Here is a 23,031-nt window from a genome sequence, read left to right on the forward strand (position 1 = left end):
GTCACTGAAGAAAAACCAGATTGCTATACTACTTAAATTACTTTGAGTCTACTCCCCTTGGAGTCTATGTCTAACACTGCATCTGAGTGGACTCTTGGGGCATTTTACTTTGCATCTGGGGTAACAAGCAAGAGGAAAGGGTGTGAGGAACCGGAGTCAGCAGAGAGTTGGAGTTTGGTGTGTCACATTGCTAAGGAGATGACCCTGTCAAACTTTCCAGCAAATCCCATTTGGTAATGTTAAGCTGAGCATGAAATGAGTTAATTGGTTGGAAAGTGAGCAAAGCCACATGCAGTGAAGTTACTGTCTCTGGTCCTGAGATGACAGCAAACACAGCATATTCCTGGCTTCCCAAACCAAGCTTCTGTCACTGCCTTCTAATCCTGGGCAAGGCTTTCCAAGAATCCAAGAATTGGAAGAGACACTAAAAGCCATCCAGTCTGAATCCCTGCCATGCAGGAAGACACCATCAAACCACTCCCAACAGATGACCATCCAGCCTCTGTTTAAAAACTGCCAAAGAAGGAGACTGTACCACTCTCCAAGACAATGTATTCCACTGTCAAACAGCTATTGCCTTCAGAAAGTTCCTCCTAATGTTTAGATGGAATCTCTTATCCTGTAGCTTGAATCATTGCTTGTGGATCAAGCAGTGGACTAAACCAGTGTCTTAGTCTCTGGAGCAGCAGAAAACAAGCTTGCTCCATCTTCAATATGATGTCCTTTCAAACATTTAAACATGGCTACCATGTCACCTTTTAAACTTCTCTTTTCCAAGATCTCTAAGCTGGCTCTCATAGGGCATAATTTCTAGGCCTTTCGCCATTTTGATTGCCCTCCTCTAGACACACTCCACCTTGTCAACATCCTTCTTGAATTGTGGTGACCAGAACTGGACACAATAGTCCAGGTGAGGTCTGAACAAAGCAGAATAGACTGATACTGAACACTTTCCCCAATCTAGACACTACACTCATATTGATGGACCCTAGGATTCCTATAGAGCTAAACCCTAATCTTGACCATGGTTCAGTAGTTGAGTGGATGCTTTACACACAAACGGTCCCAGGTTCATTTCATTTTGTCTCCAGTTAGAAAGATCCAGTTGGCCAAGGGTGGGACTTGGGAGACCATGGGGCCATTGCAAAACCTGAAGTGAAACTCCAAGAACCAAGGATTTGCGCAGATTGTTCTGTCCTTCATTCTTTCAGGAAAGCTTTGGATTAAATGGAAAGAAAATGGGTGGACGTTAGGAGAAATGTCATAAAACTTTATTACTGTAGAGTTGGAAGTGAACTCAAGTCTCATCTAATCCAATTCCCTCCAGTGCAGTAATTCCATAAGTAGTTAGTAGTAGTTAGAATTTCTACAACAAAGTCCAGGAAGAAACTGACAACATGCCAAAACAGGATTGCTTGGTAATCATAGGTGACTGGAATGCAGAGCAAAATCAAGAACAGTAGGGAGATCTGGGCCCACTTCAAGGAAAAATGCAGAAGACAGGCTTATAGAGTTTTGCAAGGTCAACAATCTATTCATCACAAATACCTTTTTCATACAACCGGAGAGGAGATTGTACACATGGACATTACCATATGGTCAACACAAAAAAGTCCTCACTATTAAGCCCAGTTTTCCAGGAACCAAAGGAACTATGGACAAAGAGGAAAATGATACCTGTAGCCAAAAAGAAGGAGAAGAAACAATGGATGACAGACAAAATGCTTCAAGCAGTTAAGGAAAGAAGGGAAGTTAAAGGAAAGGGAGACTGAAACTTGATCAGAACCATGAATTCTACTGCCTAATCAATAGTGTGTATGGATGAAGAGAACTACTACAACAATCAATGCAGAGAAATAGAAACCAACAACAAAAAATGAAGAACAAGAGGCCTCTTCCACAAGATCTGAGAATTCAAAGAGAAATTTAAACCAAGGTTGGGGGTGCTCTACGATCAGAAGAGGAACACAATACCACAATGACCACAATGACATTTTAAAAAAAACCAACAATGGAAACAATACATAGAACATTTTTATAAAAAATGTGAAAAGATGAATGACTCATGGGAAGAAGAAACTTAAGAAGATGAACCTCAAATTTTGGGAAGCGAAGTGAAAGCTACACTCAAAGCAATTGGAAAGAACAAGTCACCAGGAATGGATAACATGCCAGTAGAACCCACAGAGACAGTACAACCCACAGAGATAGAGTCAAGCTTAGTTTTAACTGATATCTGTCAACAAATATGGAATATAAAGCAGTGGCCCACAGATTGGAAACAATCTATATACATCCCTATCTACAAAAAAGGAGACACAAAAGATTGCAGTAATTATAGAACCATTGTACTAATTTCCCACACAAACAATCATGCTTAAAATTCTGCAGCAAAGAGGAGCACCACATCTCAGATGAGTTGATTTTGTTCCTATCTGTTTTCTTTACTATCCAGTTCTCACATCCATACATGGTGATGGGGAATACAATGGGTTGGTCGATTCTGACTTTAGTGTTCAGTTGTATATCTTTACACTTTAGAATCTCATCTAGTTCTTTCATAGCTGCCTTTCCCATTTCTAAGCTTCTTCTGATCTGTCAACTGCAATCTTCATTCTGATCGATGTTTCATCTAAGGTGCAGGAAATATTTAACTATTTCTATTTCTTCATTATCTAGGTTGAATTTATGTAAATTCTCCATGTATATCCTACACCAGTGGAACTTCTTATTTGTTCTGAGGCCCTTTCACACTGCACAGCTATAGTGCTGTGGTTCCACTTTAACTATGGAATTCTGGGGTTTGTTGGGCCATTGGAGCTACCTGGCTGAAAATGTGAACTATCCCTCTCTAAACTATGAATCCTAAGAGTCCATAGGATGGAACCATGGCCGTTGACGTGAGATATAACACTGTAATTGTGCAGTGTAGAAAGCACCCCTGGGCATGGGAAGGGGAAATGCCGGCACCATGCCCAAGAACATGTGGACACATTTGGAATTGAGAGAGCACCATGATCTTCAGAGCAGACTGAGAGACCACCTGCATTTGAGGCTGTGTCAGTGTTTGGCCAAAGGGACATGAAAACACTTTATATATTTCTGTTTATGCATCCTTTCTCTATCTATTTCTCATCAAGAAAGTTTTGATTTGTGTCCTCAATGGGTTAGTTGTATTTCAGTGTATTCTTTGAACCTAGGTGGAGCAGGACCTGAGTAGATCAGGCCTTCTAGGTCATTATACCACAGCTGGCATCCTGTTAGGTATTTATGTCACCATAAACTGACTTACAATCACGTAAAGGTGATTTGTGATGTTGCACAAACCTCATATTCTCAGGAAAGGAGCAGAGATATAGCTGTGTCCCTGGGGCCATTGCACAAACACCACCAATAGTGTAGCTGTTGCAACATGAGTCCTATTGTGTGCTGGGCTCGTAGTGCAAAAGGAACTCCCATGGTGCAATAGGACACTGCAAAGGATGCCTTGATACAGACTGTTGTAATACATGGGAAGGGTTGTGTGACCACTTAAGAATGGAGCTACAGTGTTGGAACATTATGATTCATAGCCTCTGATTGAGGCTCTTAGCCCATTTTTTTTGTTCCAATGGAGCAAAAGGGCTACCTGGTCCTTTGATACTCAGAGGACCTTCTTCCTGCCCTTCAGATGTGACTAAAAAAGCCTACGCATCTCCTTTTAAGAAACTATTATTACCCCCATCACCATAATCATCCCTCAAGGCCCATCAACATAGAGGAACTAATAGGAACAGAAGGCTTCTTTCTCTGCAAGTGACAACATCACTAGGCAGCCCAATATCTTGAGGACAGGAGTCCCACAGCTGAAGGCCAGGTACCGACGAGATCTGACCTCCCTTGTTCTTCTTCTCACCGCAGGCAGGAAGAACTCTGGCGTCCCCAAGGAACGCAGCTGTCTCGGCAGATAATCGGTAGCGGAGACACAACCGTATGATCTGGCAGACCTGAAACCCTTTTGACGGCTGAGCATCTCCTGTTCCTTAACACTCTGTCCAGGCGTGTGGCCTGTCAACCATGAGTGGTAGGTCACCAGTGGGGCACATGCTTGCATGCTTAAAATCACAGGTCCAATGCCCTGAATAATCTTCTACCATTCCATATTTTAAAAGCTGGTTTTAAAATGTCCCAGTTTCTCCTTCCTCCTCCCACTTCCCTCTTTGTCCTCACCTTGCTTCAGCTGCATGCCTACTTCAAACTGAGTGCAAGGTGCAACAGTAGTTTGCACTCATGTATGTTATGTATGTTCTTCCTCATTCAATAACTTTTGCCATCTGGACCAGACTCTAGTGTTGCTTGGCCATGTGTCCCAATTTTTATCTGTGAAATGTTGGAGAGTAGGCTACAGATGTGTGTGTGCATATTTCTATGTGTCTTGAAGTTGCCTGTCAACCTATGCCAACTCCATACATTTCATTGGGGATTTCATGTTTGTTTTTTTGGCTAGGGATATTCAGAGATAGTTTTGTTACAGGCTGTTGTTGTTGTTAACTGGATTTGAGTCAACCTCGACTCATGGTGACCCTGTGAATGAGACATCTCCAAGACTTCTGATTCTCTACCATTCTGCCCAAGTCCTGCAGATTCAGGCCAGTGACTTCCTTGATCATGTCTGTCTATATGATGTGTGATCTTTCTCTCTTTCTACTCCCTTCTGCCTTTCCTAGCATTATTGTCTTTTCTAGTGAGTCATGCCTTCTTATGATGTGGCCAAAGTACAACAGCTTCAGTTCAGTCACCTTAGCTTCCACACATCAAATGGGAAGGAATGAGGGAGAGCGTGACTAAATGATAATGTGGAATAAAAAAGGGTTCTCATGCCAAGATAGCAAAACCTGGAGGGGAAATGCAGTTGAGAAAAACCCCTGATGGGAGGTTAACAAGGCCAACAAACAAGATTGCCTATTACACAACTAGCTGCCCGATGACATACTGGGAGCAGTCAATAAACAGCTAAGGGGGAGAATGAGGAGGATTAAAAGTAATCAAAATGGGTCTTTTCAAGGTGTAAGATGAGAGCCTCTTCTGGATTGGATGTTCATCATCAGCTCTAGTTCCAATTAACCAATATAGATGGCGAATCAGTAAGGCGAGGAGGTGCACTTTAACAGAGAAATGGGGCTGCACAGATTTTATTTTTGTATGCAAACCAACCTTCTGCAAGTTACACTCTCTCAGCCTCAGAGGATGGCAGGCAACCCCCCTCTGAAGAAACTTGCCAAGAGAACCCTGTGATAGGGTTGCCATAAATCAGAAATGCCTCGAAGGCACACAACAGCAAAAATATTTTCTTATCCTGAACAAGAAAAGGTAGTTCAGCATCAAGGGTGCAGCTATTGCGGGGGGAGGAGGGAGTGAATGGAGTCTAAACACAATTTTCATGTATATGCACCGTATATACACCATATACACCTAGCCCAAAGGTAATTTTATACAAAATTTTAAAATAATTTTGTCCATGAAACAAAGATTGTGTACATTGAATGGTCAGAAAGTAAAAGGGTCTACCCATGAAATAAGTTTGGTTTGAGATAAGGGAGCCTCAGTCAAATTTTCACTTTAACCACATTAAACTATATACATGTAAATACATTTAGGCTGTGCGTATGATACTGTAATGTAAAGGTATACTTTTAATTTTGTTAGTTGTTTATGTCACAACTATTGCCATTACGTTGGGTGATATATAGGAATAACGATTTGTTAGTAACTTTAGTACAAAAATATTACTACTCTGTATAGTTGTGGTATGGGAGAAGGTCAGTGTGGGAGATGACAATGTGGGTGACACCAACCCTAGGATGAAGGTACCCTAGTGAGGGAGTTTCAAAGCCCAGGAGCAGCCACCAAGAAGGCCCTCTCCTTTGTTCCCACCAAACAAACTTGAGGAGATAGTGGGACTGAAAGAAGTACCTCCCCTGAAGATCCTACAGCTTGAACAGACTCATATAGGAGGATGGGGTCCTTCAAATAGCATGGACCTGAGTTGGACAGGGCTTTGTGTCCAGTAGAGGATCCATGTGCTGTTTTGTCTGCCTGGAGCACAAGGGGACCCACAGACACACACAGACGCTCCCAATCCAAGGTCCTTCCTCAGCCATGAGCAGTTTGGAAGTGGCAGCTGGCGGGGATGGTGGAGGGGAGAATTGCCCTCTGCCAAGTGCTTCCTCGGCACCATGCCACCGTCTGAATGGAAGCTTTGCAAAGGGCAGTGTGCCAAGATAACAGCCGCCTAAGCACAGCAGAGCCGTATCAGGGCCAAGACTGAAGCCCTGCAGTCTAATTTATGCTTCCTCCTCTTCTCCGCCCACCAAATTCACTAGGTGTTATGAAACAAAGCATTCTCTTTGCCCACATCTGCTGACATATATTTGTGCTTGCATTTTTATTGTTGCTATTGCTGCTGTTGTTATTGTATTATCATTATTATTATTCATACATATGGCAGGGGGTTGAACTGGATGGCCCTTGTGGTCTCTTCCAACTCTTCTATGATTCTATGATTCCATACATACATATATACACATATTTATGCTTGCATTTTTATTGTATTATTATTATTATTATTATTATTATTATTATTATTAGAGATTTTGTAGCACCTTTGAGACTCAATGAAAGAAAGAAGTTGGCAGCCAGTGACAGACCTATATATGCCAATGGTGTGTGAGAATGTCAATTCAAATTAAAAATCCTTTGTCAAAATCCTCTGAATTTGAATTGACATTCTCACACACTAATGGCATATATAGGTTTGTCCCTGGCTTTCCACTCTACCAAATGCATCTGAGGAAATAGACTGAAGTCTGCGAAAGCTCGTGCTGCCAACTTCTTTCTTTCAGGTAGTCTCATAGATGCTACAAAATCTCTTTACATACTGATTCTACAGACTAACATGGCTATACCTTTGTATCATCATCATCATCATCATCATCATCATCATCATCATCATCTACATCTCACTTTCCCCCCTTTTTGCTATATAGGTCTGTCCCTGGCCTTTCCACTTCATGCATCTGAGAAAGAAGGCTCAAGTCCCTCAAAGCTCATGCTGAAATTCAAAGCGGCTTACAAGGATTTGAAAAAAATGTTAAAAATCCACAAAAATAAAAAAGTTTTAAAAAACACTCAGAAAAAAATAATAATACTGTACCAGGTTAAAACATATATTAAAACACACACACAAAAACACGCACCTGTACAGCGATTAGCAATATCCAGCACATTGTGAAAGATGGGCCTTATCTCAGCCCTTCTCAAATGCCTGTCAAAATAGAAAAGTCTTCACTTGTTTGCAACAAGAAAGTAGGAAGGGTGCCAGTCTAATTTCTCTAGGAAGGGAGTTCCAGAGCCTGGGGGCAGCCACCGAGAAAGCCCTGTCTTCCATTTTCCCACCAAATGGCTATGTGAGGGAGATGGGACAGAGAGAAGGACCTTCCCACCAGATCACAGAGCACCAGCTGGTTCGTAAGGGAGAATACGGTCCTTCCAATAACCTGGACCAGAGCAGTGTAGGGCTTTAAAGGTCATAAGCAGCACTTTGAATTGTGCCTGGAAACGGACCAGTAGCAAGTGGAGCTGTTGCAACAAGGGAGTTGTTTCCCACTGCCAAGATTCTGCATCAAAGAACAATAGAATCATAGCGATGCAAGGGACCAGAAGGGCCATGTAGTCCAACTCCCTGACCTGCAGGAACATAATTACAATATTCACGAAAGGTAATAATCCAACCATTGTCCAAAGAAAGAGGGTCCAAACATATTCTCCAACTGTCCTGTTTTGGCAGGGACAGTCCTGATTAATCCTCTGCTGTCCCACTTTTTCAGTTGCTTTTGAAAGGTTCCAGTTTCTCTCTCTCTTCTTCCCACCTTCCCCCTTTGTCCTCAGCTTACTTCAGCTGCTGCAACCTGAGTTCAAAGTGCAGTCCATTCAGCTGGAGGAAAGGAGAGGAAGAGGGCAGAATCTTGCCTTTCCCAGGAGGTGCAGGCAAAAGCAAACTGCTGCAGCTTCCCTTAGCTTGTCTGTTCTTCCTCATTAACAACGTTTGCCATCTTGACCACACTCTGATGTTTCCTGGCCACAGGTGCCCTGGTTTTCATCTGTGAAATGTTGGAGGGTATGTCCACCATGCTCCGAGGCAGTCCATCCCATTGTCAGACAGTTCTGACCAGCAAGACGTTATTCCTAACGTTTAGGTGGAATTACTTGTCTTGTCATATGAAACCACTGATTCATGCTCTGCTCTCTAGAGCAGCAGAAAACATTGTGTTTGCATACTGTAAATCTACACTCATGTAATTTCCATGCTGAACTGAGTGAACACATGTTTTGCAATAAAAGACTGAAGTGTACAAAGAATCATTGTGAGGTATAACAGTTCTTGCAGTTTTATCCAGTCCTGAAGCTCAGCCTGAATCTCCATTCTTTCCATTTGGGGTATATTTGCAAACATGGTGAATTTATTGTCCAAAATAAACTAGAATACACTTCACCCCATCCCTATCTGCCATTGAAACATGGCTCTTGCGTACCTCTTCTCTCTGGCTGTAATCCAGCTGGAGACTTATGTTAGGGTAAGACTCTGTTAGATGCTCATAAGTCACTTCTTGGAGCACAGCACAGGAACTGGGAACAGCAGATTTGATAGGGGCAATTTTGATTAATCCTCTTTCATCTCGCTTTTCAACTGCTTTTAAAATGTCCCAGTTTCTCTCTCTTCCACTTGCTTTCCCCTTTCAACTGCAGTTTTCTTCAATTACTGCAATCTGAGTTCAGATTGCAAAAATAGTTTGCACTAAGTTAATTCACCAGAGAGAATCATAGAATCATAGAATCGTAGAGTTGGAAGAGACAGAATCTTGACCTTCCCAGTAGTCTCAAGCAAAAGCAACCTGCTGCAGTCTCCCCTATATCCTCATTACAGGTAGAGTATCCCTTATCAGAATTCCAAAATACAAAATACTCCACAATCCAAAATTACCCACATGCGTGGCTGAGGTAGTGATACCTTTGGTTTCAGTATACACAAACTTTCTTTCACACACAAAATTATTTAACAATATCACGTATACAATTACCTTCAGGCTATGTTGGAAGTATACGAAACATAAATGAATTTCACGTTTAGACGTGGAGCCCATCTCCAAGATATCTCATTATGTACCATATATGCAAATATTTCAAAATCTGAAAAAATCCAGAATCCAAAACACTCCTGATCCCAAGGATTTCAGATACGGGAGACTTATCCAATAATAACATTTGCCATCCTAACCACACTGTGATGTTGCCCCAGTTTTCATCTGTGTAGAGCATGCCTTCCAAGTCTCATAGCCCAGGGAAGGTGTCCCCGCTACTTAGATGTCAAAGAAATAGTCAGCAATCCTTATGTCAGGGCAATATTGTCCTTGTCATTTAAAAACCCACCAAAGCCAAAACACTCATATTTAAATACTCTTTGTATTCAAGTGCAGCATCAGATTTGGAGATGGCCATCTGCTTAAGGAGAAGTTAATCTCACAGAACATGGTTTGCCGATTCTCGTGCTCCTGCCGTGGCCTCCTTAGGGAGAAGATCTCGTGCCAAAAGGCAAGGCTGGGCCACTCAATATGCCATGAATCTGAGAAAGATGCTTACAAAGAAACCCATTCTGCAAAACCAATCCTAAATTAGCCAGAATTCACCTTACGTGAACTCTGCTAACAAGGGACTTTTTGTTTTTTTACACCAAATAGTAAAACTGCAGCTTATTTAGAAAAAGCCACTCACTGGACCACATTGCGCTCACAGTGAAAGAATTTAAAAAATTATTTGATTTATATCCTCCCTCCTTCTCCTTACGTAGGACCCAAAACATCAGAATTCAAAGACATAGCCGCGTTAGTCTGAGGAATCAGTCTGCAAAGTGATCTTGCAGCAACTTTGAGACTAACTGAAAGAAAGAAACTGGTAGCATGAGTTTTCATAGACTTCAGTGTACTTCCTCAGATGCATGGGGTGGAATGGAGGGTCCCTACTTTCAGATAGCAGATTATCACATGGTTCTTAAATAGTGGGATAGAAACGGGATTGAAATTGTAATAGCAAGATCTTATTGCATGACTTCGTGGCTAAGCAGAAGGTATCTTGTAGTCAATCCGTGCTTATGCCACTGCTTTTAATAAACAGGAAAATCCCATGAATAGCTGTCAATCCCATAGCCCATTATTGAAGTGTGTGCCATAAAGGTAATTCACGGTAATTCAGAGTGAAGGGGATTTAAACTGGTTTCACTGCACCCCTCCCCATTCCTAATGAAGGCAAGACTTTACTGCCAAGGAGGCAATCCGTCTTGGGCAGAGGAAAGGGGATTTAAAGGGGTTTCACTGCCTTCTCCCCATCCCCAATTCCAATGAAAGCAAGACTTCTTAGTGGTGAGGAGGCATCCATTGCATCTGGGGCAGGAAAAACAGGATTTAAAGGGGTTTCCCTGCACGCACCCCACTGCCAATGAAGGCAAAACTTTTTTACTTACTTAATCTCAGATAGCTGATGAGTAAACAGAAAGGTAGTGTGATAAGATGCATAGGCAACCTGTTATCAATTCACAATTGCATGGTAATGTGAAAAGAATCGTTGCTGTTTCGAGTGTTTAAAAATCCTCAACAGCATCAGGAGGGAAGCTGCGTGTGATAATCTCCTTAGTCTAAAGGGATTCTGCCCCCCGCCCCCCTTTGCTGGAAGAATTTCCTTCCTTCCTTTCCTTCCTTGTTTTCTGAAGTTTAGCAAAGCTTCAAGGAAACATTTTCTGCTGAATACAATGGTAGGAATCCTGTCAGTGTCTCACATGTGTCCATTCCCCTAGAAAAGCAGACCTGATGAAGAAATTTCCAGCATAAGCATTTGTGGACTCACATTATCAGCTGCATCTGATGAAACAAATGGAGCCCAGGAAAGCATATGCTAGACATACTTCTTCCCAGTTAATATTACTAAATTATTATTATTATTATTATTATTATTATTATTATTATTACTTCTTACCTGCCTCTCCCCATCAATCGAGGCAGGGAACAACAACAGGCCAACAAATATGTGTCAGTTAAAACACAACTTCAGTTAAAACACATCAATTTAAAAGAATAAGCAAGACAAACATATTAAAACAATCTATGTTTAAATTCCATCATTTAACATTTATGGTTTTAAAAATAATCTGGACAGGCACAATCAAAGTACTCCAAACAGCCATCCATCCGAATTCTGTTTAAAAACCTCCAAAGAAGGAGACTGTCCAAGATAGCGTCTTCCACTGCTGAATACCTCTTATCACCAGGATTAGGAAGTTCTTCCTAATGTTTAGACGGAATCTCTTTTCCTGTAGTTTGCATCTATTACTCCGTGTCCTAGTCTCTGGAGCAGCAGAAAACAAGCTTGCTCCACCCTCAATATGACATTCCTGCAAATATTTAAACCTGGCTATCATGTCACTCTTTAAACTTCTCTTCCTAAATCTAAATATAGCCAGCTCCCTAACCTGCTCCTCATAGAACATGCTTCCCAGACCTTTTGATAATAGAATTATAGAATCATAGGATCAAATCCAGTGGTTCAAATAATTTGCACAGACATCCATAGGATGCTCTGTTGGAGGGGATGTCTTCGGAACTGGAGTGCCAAAACTTTGAGAGAGCTAATTACCTGGCACGCCTGTTTAATGAACCTTGGGCATAGCTTCATAAATACATGAGCATTAGCAGCATTAAAAGTGATGCATGAAAGAATAATCCCTTTAAGGAAGCCAGACACTGCAAGGTTCGGCAATGTGAGGTAACATCCCAAACAGTTTTGCTGGGACTTAAGCATTCACAGAGCCAGATTTACACCGTTTGAACAAACACAATAAAATAGGCAGAGCTCCCTAGTTAAGAGCAAAAGAGAGAATTCATTAGGTCTTAAGTGAATGGGAAATAGGCTCATTTGATCACATCAAGTAATGAATTCTCCTTCTCTTCATTTTCCCAAGATCTCAACCTATTATGTGATGACATAGATGGGCAACTTCCATGGAGCTGTTGTCATTGCTGTCATGCACTTTCAAGTCATTTCCAACTTATGACAACCCTATCATGGGGTTTCTTGGCAAGTTTCTTCAGAGGATGGCATTGGCATCCCCTGGGGCTGACAGAATGTGATTTGCCTAGGGTCACCAAGTGGCTTTACATGGTCAAGCCAGGATTTGAACCCTGGTCTCCAGAGTCCCAATCCATTGCTCAAACCACTGCACCACTACCACCCTACTGGCTCTCTCCATGGGGCTAGGAGACACTTTTCAGTGCCCAAGGACAACACACACATAGGATGTGGCTCTAAGGAGAAGGAGAAGAAGGACCGTAGCTCTATAATATATAAATACATTCTGTAGAAATGGCCTTTGCTTTTCCATTATTTTATTGTTGTTAATTGCCATCAGTAGCGTCACCAGGGTTGGCATCACCTGGTGCAGTAACTCATGGTGTCAACCTTCCCATTGACCTCCTCCCATATCACACCATGCAGAATCCTTAGGAATGTTATTGTACTGATGATGCTACTCATCAATTGCAATTCCCATATATCACTGAATGTAACAGAATCATAGAATCATAGTGTGACATCCCTTCAAATATTTAAACAGGGCTATCATATCACCTCTTAACCTTCTCTTCTCCAGGCTAAACATCCCCAGCTCCCTAAGGAATTCCTCATAAGGCTTCATGGTTTCCAGACCCTTCACCATTTTAGTTGTCCTCCTCTGGACACACTCCTGTCTTTTCAATATCCTTCTTGAATTGTGGTGCCCAAAATTTATACCCAGGTTTTACTGTCGAACAGCATTTATTGTCAAGACGTTATTTTTAATTCCTTCCTTCCATAGGATGCAATGGGTTCTTGTAGCACTAAGAAGGAAGTTGGTAGCACAAGCTTTCCTTGACTTGTCTGCTTCCTCAGATGCATGGAGGAAGTAAAATAGGCGTTTACATTAAAGAAATTTACGCTATAGAAATAATTGCACATTTACACGATAGAAGGAATGAAGTTTGGCATCACTTTAAGTGCTGTAGCTCCTTCTATGAAATCCTAATTAATAACTTGTTAATTAACAAATCTAATTAATAATTTGCCTAATTAATAATTTGTCAGTTGCTCTGAGAGCATTCTAAAGAGCAGGGCAGAAATAGAATAAATCATCATCATTATCCTTGAATTTGTTACAAAATCTGTCGCCTTCTCCTTCAAAGAGCACTAGTGCCCCACAGAACTACAAACCCCAGAGTTCTATAGGATGGAGCCATGGCAGTTAAAGTGGTATCAAACTGGATTGTTTCTACAGTGCAGATGCACCCCTGATTTGTTTGCATTTATCATTCCTTGCCAAGGTGAAGCTGCAATTGGAATCCAGAAGTGATGGCGCTTTAAGGCGGTGGACATCTTCTGTCAACCTCTTTGTCCGCAGCCAAGACACGCCCTCTCATTTGCATAAGCCAGCCCCCCCCCCCTCTCTCTCTTTCATCCGTTGCAATGTTTCTTCTCTTTCCCTGGATATTTTGCTTTGTAGTTCTTCTAAACCTCACTTTCAAAGAGAGAGACTTGTATTTATTTTAATTTACAAACAGCACAGTAAAGATAAGAGAGAAAAACATTTCTTTTATGAGGTTCCCAAGTTGTTCACCATAACCTGGAAAAGATGGAGAGTTGGAGGTTTATATAAGGCTCGGTCCAGGAGGGAGTCTGTGCTCGCTTCGGCAGCACATATACTAAAATTGGAACGATACAGAGAAGATTAGCATGGCCCCTGCGCAAGGATGACACGCAAATTCGTGAAGCGTTCCATATTTTGCATCTACACTGCCAGATGTAACACACTTTGACGCCACTTTTTCCTGTTGCAGCCTATTGGGATCCTGGGATCTCTAGTTTTCCAAGGTCTTTAGCCTTCTCTGCCAAAGAGGGATGGCCCTCACCATAAAGCTACGCCTCCCAGGATTCTGTAGCAGGAGGCCATGGCAGTTAAAGTGGTGTCAAAGTGCTTTATTTCTACAGTGTAGATCATGCACCCCCTGAGTTCGGACTTCAACAATGGATTGTAATCAATAGATTCAAGAGGAAAAAAGCATACAGTCATAGAAGCACAGAGTTGGAAGAGACCCCAAGAAGGGCCCTGATCCAGTCCAACCCCATTCTGCCATGCAGGAACTCTCCGTCAAAGCATCCCCATTGACAGATGGCCATCCAGCCTCTGCTTAAAGACTTCCAAGGAGGGAGACTCCACCCCAATAGCAATAGTTGTGACACAAACAAATAACAAAATTAAAATGATGGTCGGACCGCCATATCCATGGATTCAATTATTCACGGCTTGAAAATACTATACACACACACACACACATTCCAAAAAGCAAACCTTGCTTTTGCCATTTTATATATAAAGGATGTCATTTTACTATGTCATCAGATAGATAGATAGATAGATAGATAGATAGATAGATGATATAGATGTAATGGGACTTGAGCATCCATGGATGTTGATATCCAGGAACCAAACCCCAGCAGATTCCAAGGGCCCAAGGGTATACCTTCAATTTACAATATCATACGCACAGCCTAAACGTACTGACATGTACATCCTGTATATGTCTAAGTCTAGAAATTGTAGACAAAACATTAGTCCAAAAAGCCTGGGTCGACTTATGCGCAGGCCAATGGAAGTACTGTACTTTCATTCCTATCAGCGAAGGAACCATCTCCTTCTCTGGGTCGAGTGATGAAAGGAGAAAGCTTAGCAGTCCATTCCAGGAGAACCTAAAGAACCGAACCCCTTTTACTCTCACTGTTGTGGTGCCGCTTCTGGACTTTTTGCATTTCCCTTCAAAGGAGCACAGAGAGGAATCGGCATTCAAAGATTTGAATATGACCTTTGTGTACGTTTTGTCACCTTTTCTGGGTGAAAATCAGGCAACGTTCTCACATCAAAAGCTATTATTGCTGCGAACATAGGCTGCGGCCACACTGCAAAAGCAAAACAGTTTGACAGCACTTCAACTGTCATGTCTCAATGCTATTAAATTCTGGGATCAGTAGTTGTTTATGATATTTAGCCTTCCCTTTCGGAGTGCTCTGGTGCCCCATCAAACTACAGATCCCAGAATGCCATAGCACTGAGTCGTGGAAGTCAAAGTGGTGTCAAACTGCTTTTTTCTGCACCGTGGCAGCAGGCATAGTCACCATTTCCTTTGCTTTTCCTTCACATCCTTCTTGACATGTGCATGTTCTCTTAGCCCTGTCCATGCCTGGTCGCCTCCTCCATGCATCGCACAGACACACTTTAATGTAGTTCCCTCTTGATCCATCCAGCCACAAATATAGTTATACCCAAAATAATTTCTGTGGTGTTGTTTTCTGTTGCTTTGTATGCCAAACCTGCCTGCAGTGGCATCAGGTCTAGTGACATCACTGTGTGGAATGGCAACACTGCACAATTGAACCAAGGCAGATAATGTGTAACCAGATGCACAGTCATAGAACCATAGGATCATAGAATCCTAGTGTTGGAAGAGACCACAAGAAGGGCCCTGATCCAGTCCAACCCCATTCTGCCATGCAGGAACTCTCAATCAAAGCATCCCCAACAGATGGCAATCCAGCTATGTATATTCATCCATATGCAATGTGCACCCATGTGCTGTGGCAATCAATACACAGTCCACACTTTTGTGCAAGAGGCATCACATGCGCAATTCTGCTCCAGCAAATTCGAACTGAATTGGGATGATCCCCGTCGGACAAAAATATCCAACCTCTTCTGTAGGGAAACTAAAGACATTCTTAAGACACCAACATTATTCTGGTACATTGCATTTCCCACCTCAGGCCAGTAACTTGTAGTATTAATGCCCTGAATTCTATTTTTAATGCTGACTAGAGTACAACCATTGAATTGATGGGATCTACCTATTTGTTGACTCACCACTCTGCCACTGATTCGAAGCTGCTTCGAATCCCATTTTGGGAGAAAGCTGGGATAGAAACCTAACAATAAATAAATAAAATGGGTCTACTATATTTGGCCCGAGCCAACAGAAATCCACCCCAGATTTTTTTAAAAAAATATATTCAGAATTAACTTTAAAAAATTAACTTATAGCTGCTTTTGTAACTGCTTTTAAGAAATGATAAAACCAAGGCCTGTTACAGACAGCCAAAATAAAGCTGCTTCGAGTCACAGTGGAGGTATGGTGTTTCAATGATGCATGCGTCCTAAGAGTCCAGAAGTTGTGCCAAAGCCATGCTCCAGCCCTTCAGGACTGGAGTGTGGCTTTGGCGTGGCTTCTGGACTCCTAGGACACATGCATCATTGAAACACCATACCTCCACTGTGACTCGAAGCAGCTTTATTTTGGCTGTCTGTATCAGGCCTATGTGTCATTTCTGCTTTACAAGGAAACCCCAGCATTGGATAGCAGTTTCGTATCACACTACCAGTGCCAGGTTGAATGTGTTACTGTAATTGTCTCTGCTAAATATTCTTGGTTTTAAATTTGTTCTCACCTCTCTATCTATGCTTTACCCCTCTCTACCATTGCCTGATTTGGCACCTTCATTTCACACATAAGGAGAAGAAGCAGACTGGCTCTGCTCCCTTCATTGTATTTTCTAGCGACCTGAAGGCTCTGAAAAAGAGAGATCGTCGTCATCATCATCATCATCATCATCATCATCATCACCATCATCATCATTTGTTGTGCCTTCAAGTCATCTCTACCTTGTAGCGACCCTAGGCAAACCTATCATGGGGTTTTCTTGCTAAGTTTCTCCAGAAAGGGTTTGCCTTTGCCATCCTCTGAGGCTGAGAGAGTGTGACTTGCCCCAGGTCACCCAGGGGGTTTCCATGGCCAAGCAGGGATTCAAACCCAGGCCTCCAGAGTCATAGTCCAATGCTCAAATCACTTCTATTTCTTCTCTGCCTCTCCACAAGCCTCGAGAGTGAGTACAGCATAGGTTAAAACACATGAAACAGTTTCAAACATATAGGTTAAAACACACAAATATAGGATTGAGCTGACCATTACATTTTACAATCATCCAGACATAAATTTTGGAATATATCAATTTAAAATTCATAGTTTAAAACTGATTGGATAGGAATACCAGAAGAGATAGGTCTTTAATACTGTTTTAAATTCAGACAGAATATTTAGCTGTCGAATCTCTCCTGGCAGGTCATTCAAGGGAAGTAATATTGCCACTCTATTCTGCTTTGCTCAGACCCCACCTGGAATACTGTGTCCAGTTCTGGGCATCACAATTAAAAAAGGATGTCGAGAAACTGGAGCCATGTGTCCAAAGGAAGATGACTGGGTCTAGAATGATGAAGGGTCTAGAAACCATGTCCTATGAGGAACAACTTAGGGAGCTTTGGATGCTTAGCCTGGAGAAGAGAAGGTTAAGAGGTGATAAGATAGCCCTTTTTAAATATTTGAAGGGATATCATGTTGAGGAGGGAGCAAGCTTGTTTTCTGCTGTTCCAGAGAACAGGATCCAGAGCAATGGATGCAAGCTACAGGAATGGAGATTCCACCTCAACATTAGGAAGAACTTCCTGACAGTGACCTTTATCACACGGGAGGAATTTTTCTTAATTTTGAATGAAAAGAAAGTGGGGCCAGAACACATTCATGTGAATTTGCTAGTTCAGCGAATTTACGTGAATTCGAATTGCATTTGAACTGGCTTCCCATTGCCTGAAAATAGCATGCCATTGCCCAAAATTGATCCCATTCGGATTGCCATTGGATTATACTTCCAATTTCCCTGTCTGATAACATCCAGTAAGGGCTGTTCGACAGTGGAATAAACTCCCTCAGAGTGTAGTGGAGTCTCCTTCCTTAGAGGTCTTTAAACAGAGGCTGGATGGCCATCTGTCAGGATGCTTTGATTGAGATTTCCTGCATGGGAGTGGGTTGGACTGGATGGCCCTTGGGGTCTCTTCCAAGTAAACTCTATGATTCTATTATTCCAAGTCTAGGGACGGCCAATGAAAAGGTCCTCTGGCTGACAGTTGCCAGTCTAGTCCTGGCCAGTTGGAGTAACTGTTCCTCAGAGGACCTGAGTGTATGGGGCAGATTATACAGGAGGTAGTGATCCTGTAGGTAACCTGGACCCAAACCATGTAGGATTTTAAAGGTTGAGTCTCCCTTGGGATTCCCTTCTGAATTCCACAATCTGAAATACTCCAAAATACAAAACTTTTTTTTCAAGGGTGAAGGAGACAGTAACACCTTTTTGCTTTCTGATGGTTTAGTGTAGACAAACCTTTTTCATGCATAATTAAAAAAAAATTAGTATGTATAAAATGCCCACCAGGCTATGTGTATAGGTGTACGCGAAGCATAAATGAATTTCATATTTAGACTTTAATCCCTTCTCCAAAATATCAAATTATGCATATACAAATATACAACAACAACATCCAAAATCCAAAGCACTTCTTGTCCCAAGCATTTTGGATAAGAAAGATTCAGCCTAACTAACACTTTCCACCTTGCTCAGAAATCAACTGTCAGCCACTGGCGTGATTTTAACATTGCTATGATATGCTCACTCCTAGATGTACCAGCGATCAATGTGGCTCCCATGTTGTGAATTAATTAAAGTTTATGACTTGCCACAATGGTAGCCCAATGTAAAATGCACAGCAAAAGTCCAAAAGTATATAAAATGGCAAAACCAAGGTTTGCTTTTTGGAATTTATATATCTTTTCATTGTTTTCAAGCTGTGGATGCTTGAATCAGTTGATAAAGAAGGCAGCTGTATTAATATTAGTGAGTCTGTTTTAATTGTAATATTTTGTATGTTTTTGACTACATTGGATATTGTAAGCTCCCCTTAGTCCCAGTTTTAGGGAAAGGGTGGGATATCAGCAAATCTAAATACAGTAAGCCCTCCATATCCATGGATTTTTTTTATCCACAGATTCAAGCACCCACTAATACTAGATTTATATGGCCAAGTGTAGGAGACAACACAAGGGGGGGGGGGGGGGAAAGAAGGACCACATGGGGTTTCTTGTTTTTTATTGCCATCAAGTTGAGTTCAATTTATGGCAACCCTATGAATGAGAAACCTCTAAGTCACTCTACCACCTGCAGTTGCTCAGGTCTTGCAAACTCTGGGCAGCCTTGCAGAGTTCAGGCTTGATTTGCTCTAGAGCCCCTTCATTTGTCTTTTTGGCAGCCCACACTATCCACAGAACCCCCCTCCAGTACATTTCCAATGAATCCATTTCTTCCTGTCAGCTTTCTTCACTGTCCAACTTTCACAACCATACACAGAAATCCGATGGTGTGGTCAACCCTGGGATGAATGTCTTCATTTCCACAAGGACCTTTCTTGTACGAACACAAGGGGAGAAAAGGGCTTGGTGGTCTTCATGTGAGCTTGAAATCTAGCTTCTCGCTTTGCACGCAGTCTTCTGGTCTTTGCTTTTCCCTTTTCTTTTCCTGCCATTCTTCCATTCTCTTTGCTTTCTCGAAAGGAAAGCCCCTGGATTGAGTGAGTAGCTCATAGGCACAGCAATACAATAATTGCTTCTGACATGATGTCTGCTTCCTTTGATCCTGGAAACTTTCAACATCTGCTCCCGAGGGAAATGCAACAAACATATTTCCTTTCCCCTTTACTCCCTCAGTGTGCAGTCCCTGTACCAAATGGAAGCCACAGCGTGGTTCTCATTGGCTGGGAAGAGAAGGATGTGCTCTCTGTGGGGTATATTTTAACATACAGAGTGGAGGCTGGTGGCTCCTGTGTCACTGAGGTCATGAATCCATGCCACATTTTGCCTGACTTCAAAGGAGCCTCCTTTAAAGCCTGAATTAAGACCTGGAATGGGTTCTTTGCTCCACTGACCTGGAAGCCATCAACCACCACTGCACAAAAATAAATTATGTACACATTTCTCCCTGGAAAGAACGGGAGGCACACAGCAGAAAGTGTTAAGGCAGAAAATAGGCTGTGATTGGTCTTTGGCTTCATTTTGCAATTGACTCCTAGAATTCTAGAGTTGGAAGAGACCCTCAAGGGCTACCCAGCCCTATCCTTTACCAAGTAATCTGCAGTTTACTTTCTTTGTATTGTATACTAATTAGTATTATTTTAGAGATATTTTAATCATGTAATGTTGTTGGGTTTTTTACTATGTAAAGTGCTGTGCAAACTTTACAGTGCTCTATAAATAAATGATAATAAATAATAATAATAACAATAACAATAATAAGTAGAAATACACAGTCAAAGCCTTCCCTGTGACAGATCGCCATCTAGCCTCTGTTTTAAACCTAGATTTCCCGACTTGTCCACTGGGTGACTTTGGGTAAGTCACACATTTTCAGCCTCAGAAAATCCCATGATAGGTTTGCCTTAGGGTCGCTGTATGTCAGAAATGACTTGAAAGCATGCAATAGCAACAACAACAACAATATCTAGTTTATAAATCTGTAACTGCAATAAAGAATGCCAGTCATCAATAATAATAGCCAAGATTTTGTGTTGTCATCATAACTATGATAATGGAGCTCCAGCATTGTTAATACAACTGATGTACTAACATACACCCCCCCACCCCCACCCCCACCCCCCCACACACACTTTTGCAGTCTAGCAGCATCACAACTGAAGTGTTTCTGAAGTGCTGGAGGTTAGAGCTCTGGAAAATGACACTTGCAACGCCTGCTCATGGGGTGCCTTGAAAACAGGCAGCTGGAGAGAACCAATGGGGTCCTGCTGCAACTGCTTGTCCCACAGTACCTACCGGCTGGGAGCACACAGTGGACATTGTTTCCCAGCCGGTATCAGAATGGGGACTGCAGTCAAGAGATCAGAAGAAGACTGGAAATGGGGACGGCAGTTATGAAAGAATTAGAGAAAATCCTGAAATGTAAAGATATCCAACTGAGCACAAAAGTTAGAATCGTACAAGTCATTGTTTTCCCTATTACCATGTTCGAATGTGTGAAAAATGGATAGGAGTAAAATCAATTCATTTGAGATGTGCTGAGGATGCCATGCACAGCCAAAAAGACAAACAAATGGATCCTTGAAGAAATCAAGCCCAAAATCCCCCTGGAAGCCAAGACAATAAAGTTGAAGTTGTGGTACTTCACATCATGAGAAGGAATGACTCATTGGAAAATACCCTAATTTCAGGAAAGGTGGAGAGAAGTAGAAAGAGAGGGAAGCCACATGCTAGATGGATGGACTCTATTAAGGAGGTGAAGGGTATGAATTTAGAGGACCTGAACAGAGAAAAAGAGGATAGGGAATCTTGGAAATGTCTCATCCACAGGACTGCTATGGGTTGAGATCAACTCGAGGGTGGTTAACAACAACAACAACCACCGGTGAACCAAAGAGCAACATTCACTACAAATTATTCCATAAAGCAATGGTTCTCAACCTGTGTGTCGTGACGCCTTGGGGGGGGGTCAAACGACCCTTTCACGGGGTTGCCTAAGACTATTGGAAAACACATATTTCCGATGGTCTTAGGAACCAAAACACTGGTTGGGGTTACCACAACACGAGGAACTGTATTAAAAGGTCGCAGCATTAGGAAGGTTGAGAACCACTGAAAGACAGCCCATCTCACGGCTTGAAAAAAAAAAGATTACAGTTCCCAGTATCCACCAATCTCAATAAATCCTGGAGAGGGAGTCTGGCTTGGGGATTTCTAGATGTTGCATTCCAAACAAGGGAATGTCTCCAAGCAATCCTCAGCTTTTGCAGCAACAGTGTTCTTAAAGAAGGTGGTAGAATTAGAACCCAATTAACAACAAGAACCCTATATCAGTTGTTCATAACTGTTCCCCACTTTCATATCACTAAAGCCCAGAGTGGATGGGGTGGGAGCCACCAGCCGCAGATGTTGAGATGGCTATAGAAGTCTTTGCTTTTGTTCAGAGAAAATGTGGAAGGTGAGAATAAGCAGAAGCCATCACCATAACCTGGAAAAACATCCCTTCCCTTCCAGTGCTGTGACCTGAAATCATGCTTACCAGGAAGTACATCCCATTGAAGCCATTGGGACTGCATAAAAATGGCTCGGATTGGCCTGTAAATAATGAAAGAGGGAGAGAAGAGGTGGGGTGGCATGGAGGAAAGAAGCGTGAAGTTGCTATTTTAGGGATGAGCTGCACGAGTATGGAAACCATCTTCCGAGCAAAGCTATTTTCTGGCTGTGTGCCCCCAAGCCAGGCAGGAGCTGCTGCCGTGTTTTCTATTCTGGTCACACTGGATGCTTCCTACCAATCTATCCATCTTAATCAGAGGCTCCCATTTCTAGACGCACCAGCCCATCCTGGGAAGAAAGAGGAAGGATGTATGGGTTGGGGAACAGGAGGGATGGAAGGCATGGCAAGTGGATGCGGACAGGGAGAGATGGGCAGAGAGGGCCTGGGATTTGGGAACCAAAGGCTGCTATTAATTTTAGAAGGGGAATATATATCTCTAAATATGAGAGAATGAATATGACAGAGCCAGCATGGTGAAGTGGTTTGAGCATTGGACAAGGACTGTGGAGACCAGGGTTCGAATCCCTGCTCAGCCATGGAAACCCATTTGGTGACTTTAGGCAGGTTGCACTCTCTCAACCTCAGAAGGCACTGCCAAAAATCCCTCTGAACCAATCTTGCCAAGAAAATCCCTGTGATAGGTTCACCTTAGGGTCGCCATAAGTCAGAAATGACTTGAAGGTGCAAACTGGATGGCCCTTGAGGTCTCTTCCAATTCAATGATTCTATCAAGAGATTATATGCATGTGTGTGTGCACTTACATACACACACACGCATATACACACATGTATATATACACATCCACACACTCTCTCACACATACACACACACTTGCTAAATGGGCTGTTCCCATACCAAGAGGAAATGAATGGATTATTCCTTCGAATTTATTTTGGGAGACAGCATAA

The 23,031-nt window shown here is 42.2% G+C and overlaps 1 protein-coding gene and 1 non-coding gene across 2 annotated transcripts in view; one reads left to right on the forward strand and one right to left on the reverse strand.

Moving 5' to 3' along the window:
• Positions 1-23,031, reverse strand: part of XKR6 (XK related 6) — a 191,044-nt gene that overhangs the window by 49,964 nt on the left and 118,049 nt on the right.
• On the forward strand, positions 13,791-13,897 carry LOC149310362 (U6 spliceosomal RNA). The gene has a single exon (XR_016281806.1). It is a non-coding gene; the product is annotated as a U6 spliceosomal RNA (small nuclear RNA).

This window comes from Sceloporus occidentalis, unplaced genomic scaffold (assembly GCF_023333645.1).
Source record: "Sceloporus occidentalis isolate IW3139 unplaced genomic scaffold, rSceOcc1.0.p SCAF_6, whole genome shotgun sequence".
Taxonomy (NCBI): domain Eukaryota; kingdom Metazoa; phylum Chordata; class Lepidosauria; order Squamata; family Phrynosomatidae; genus Sceloporus; species Sceloporus occidentalis.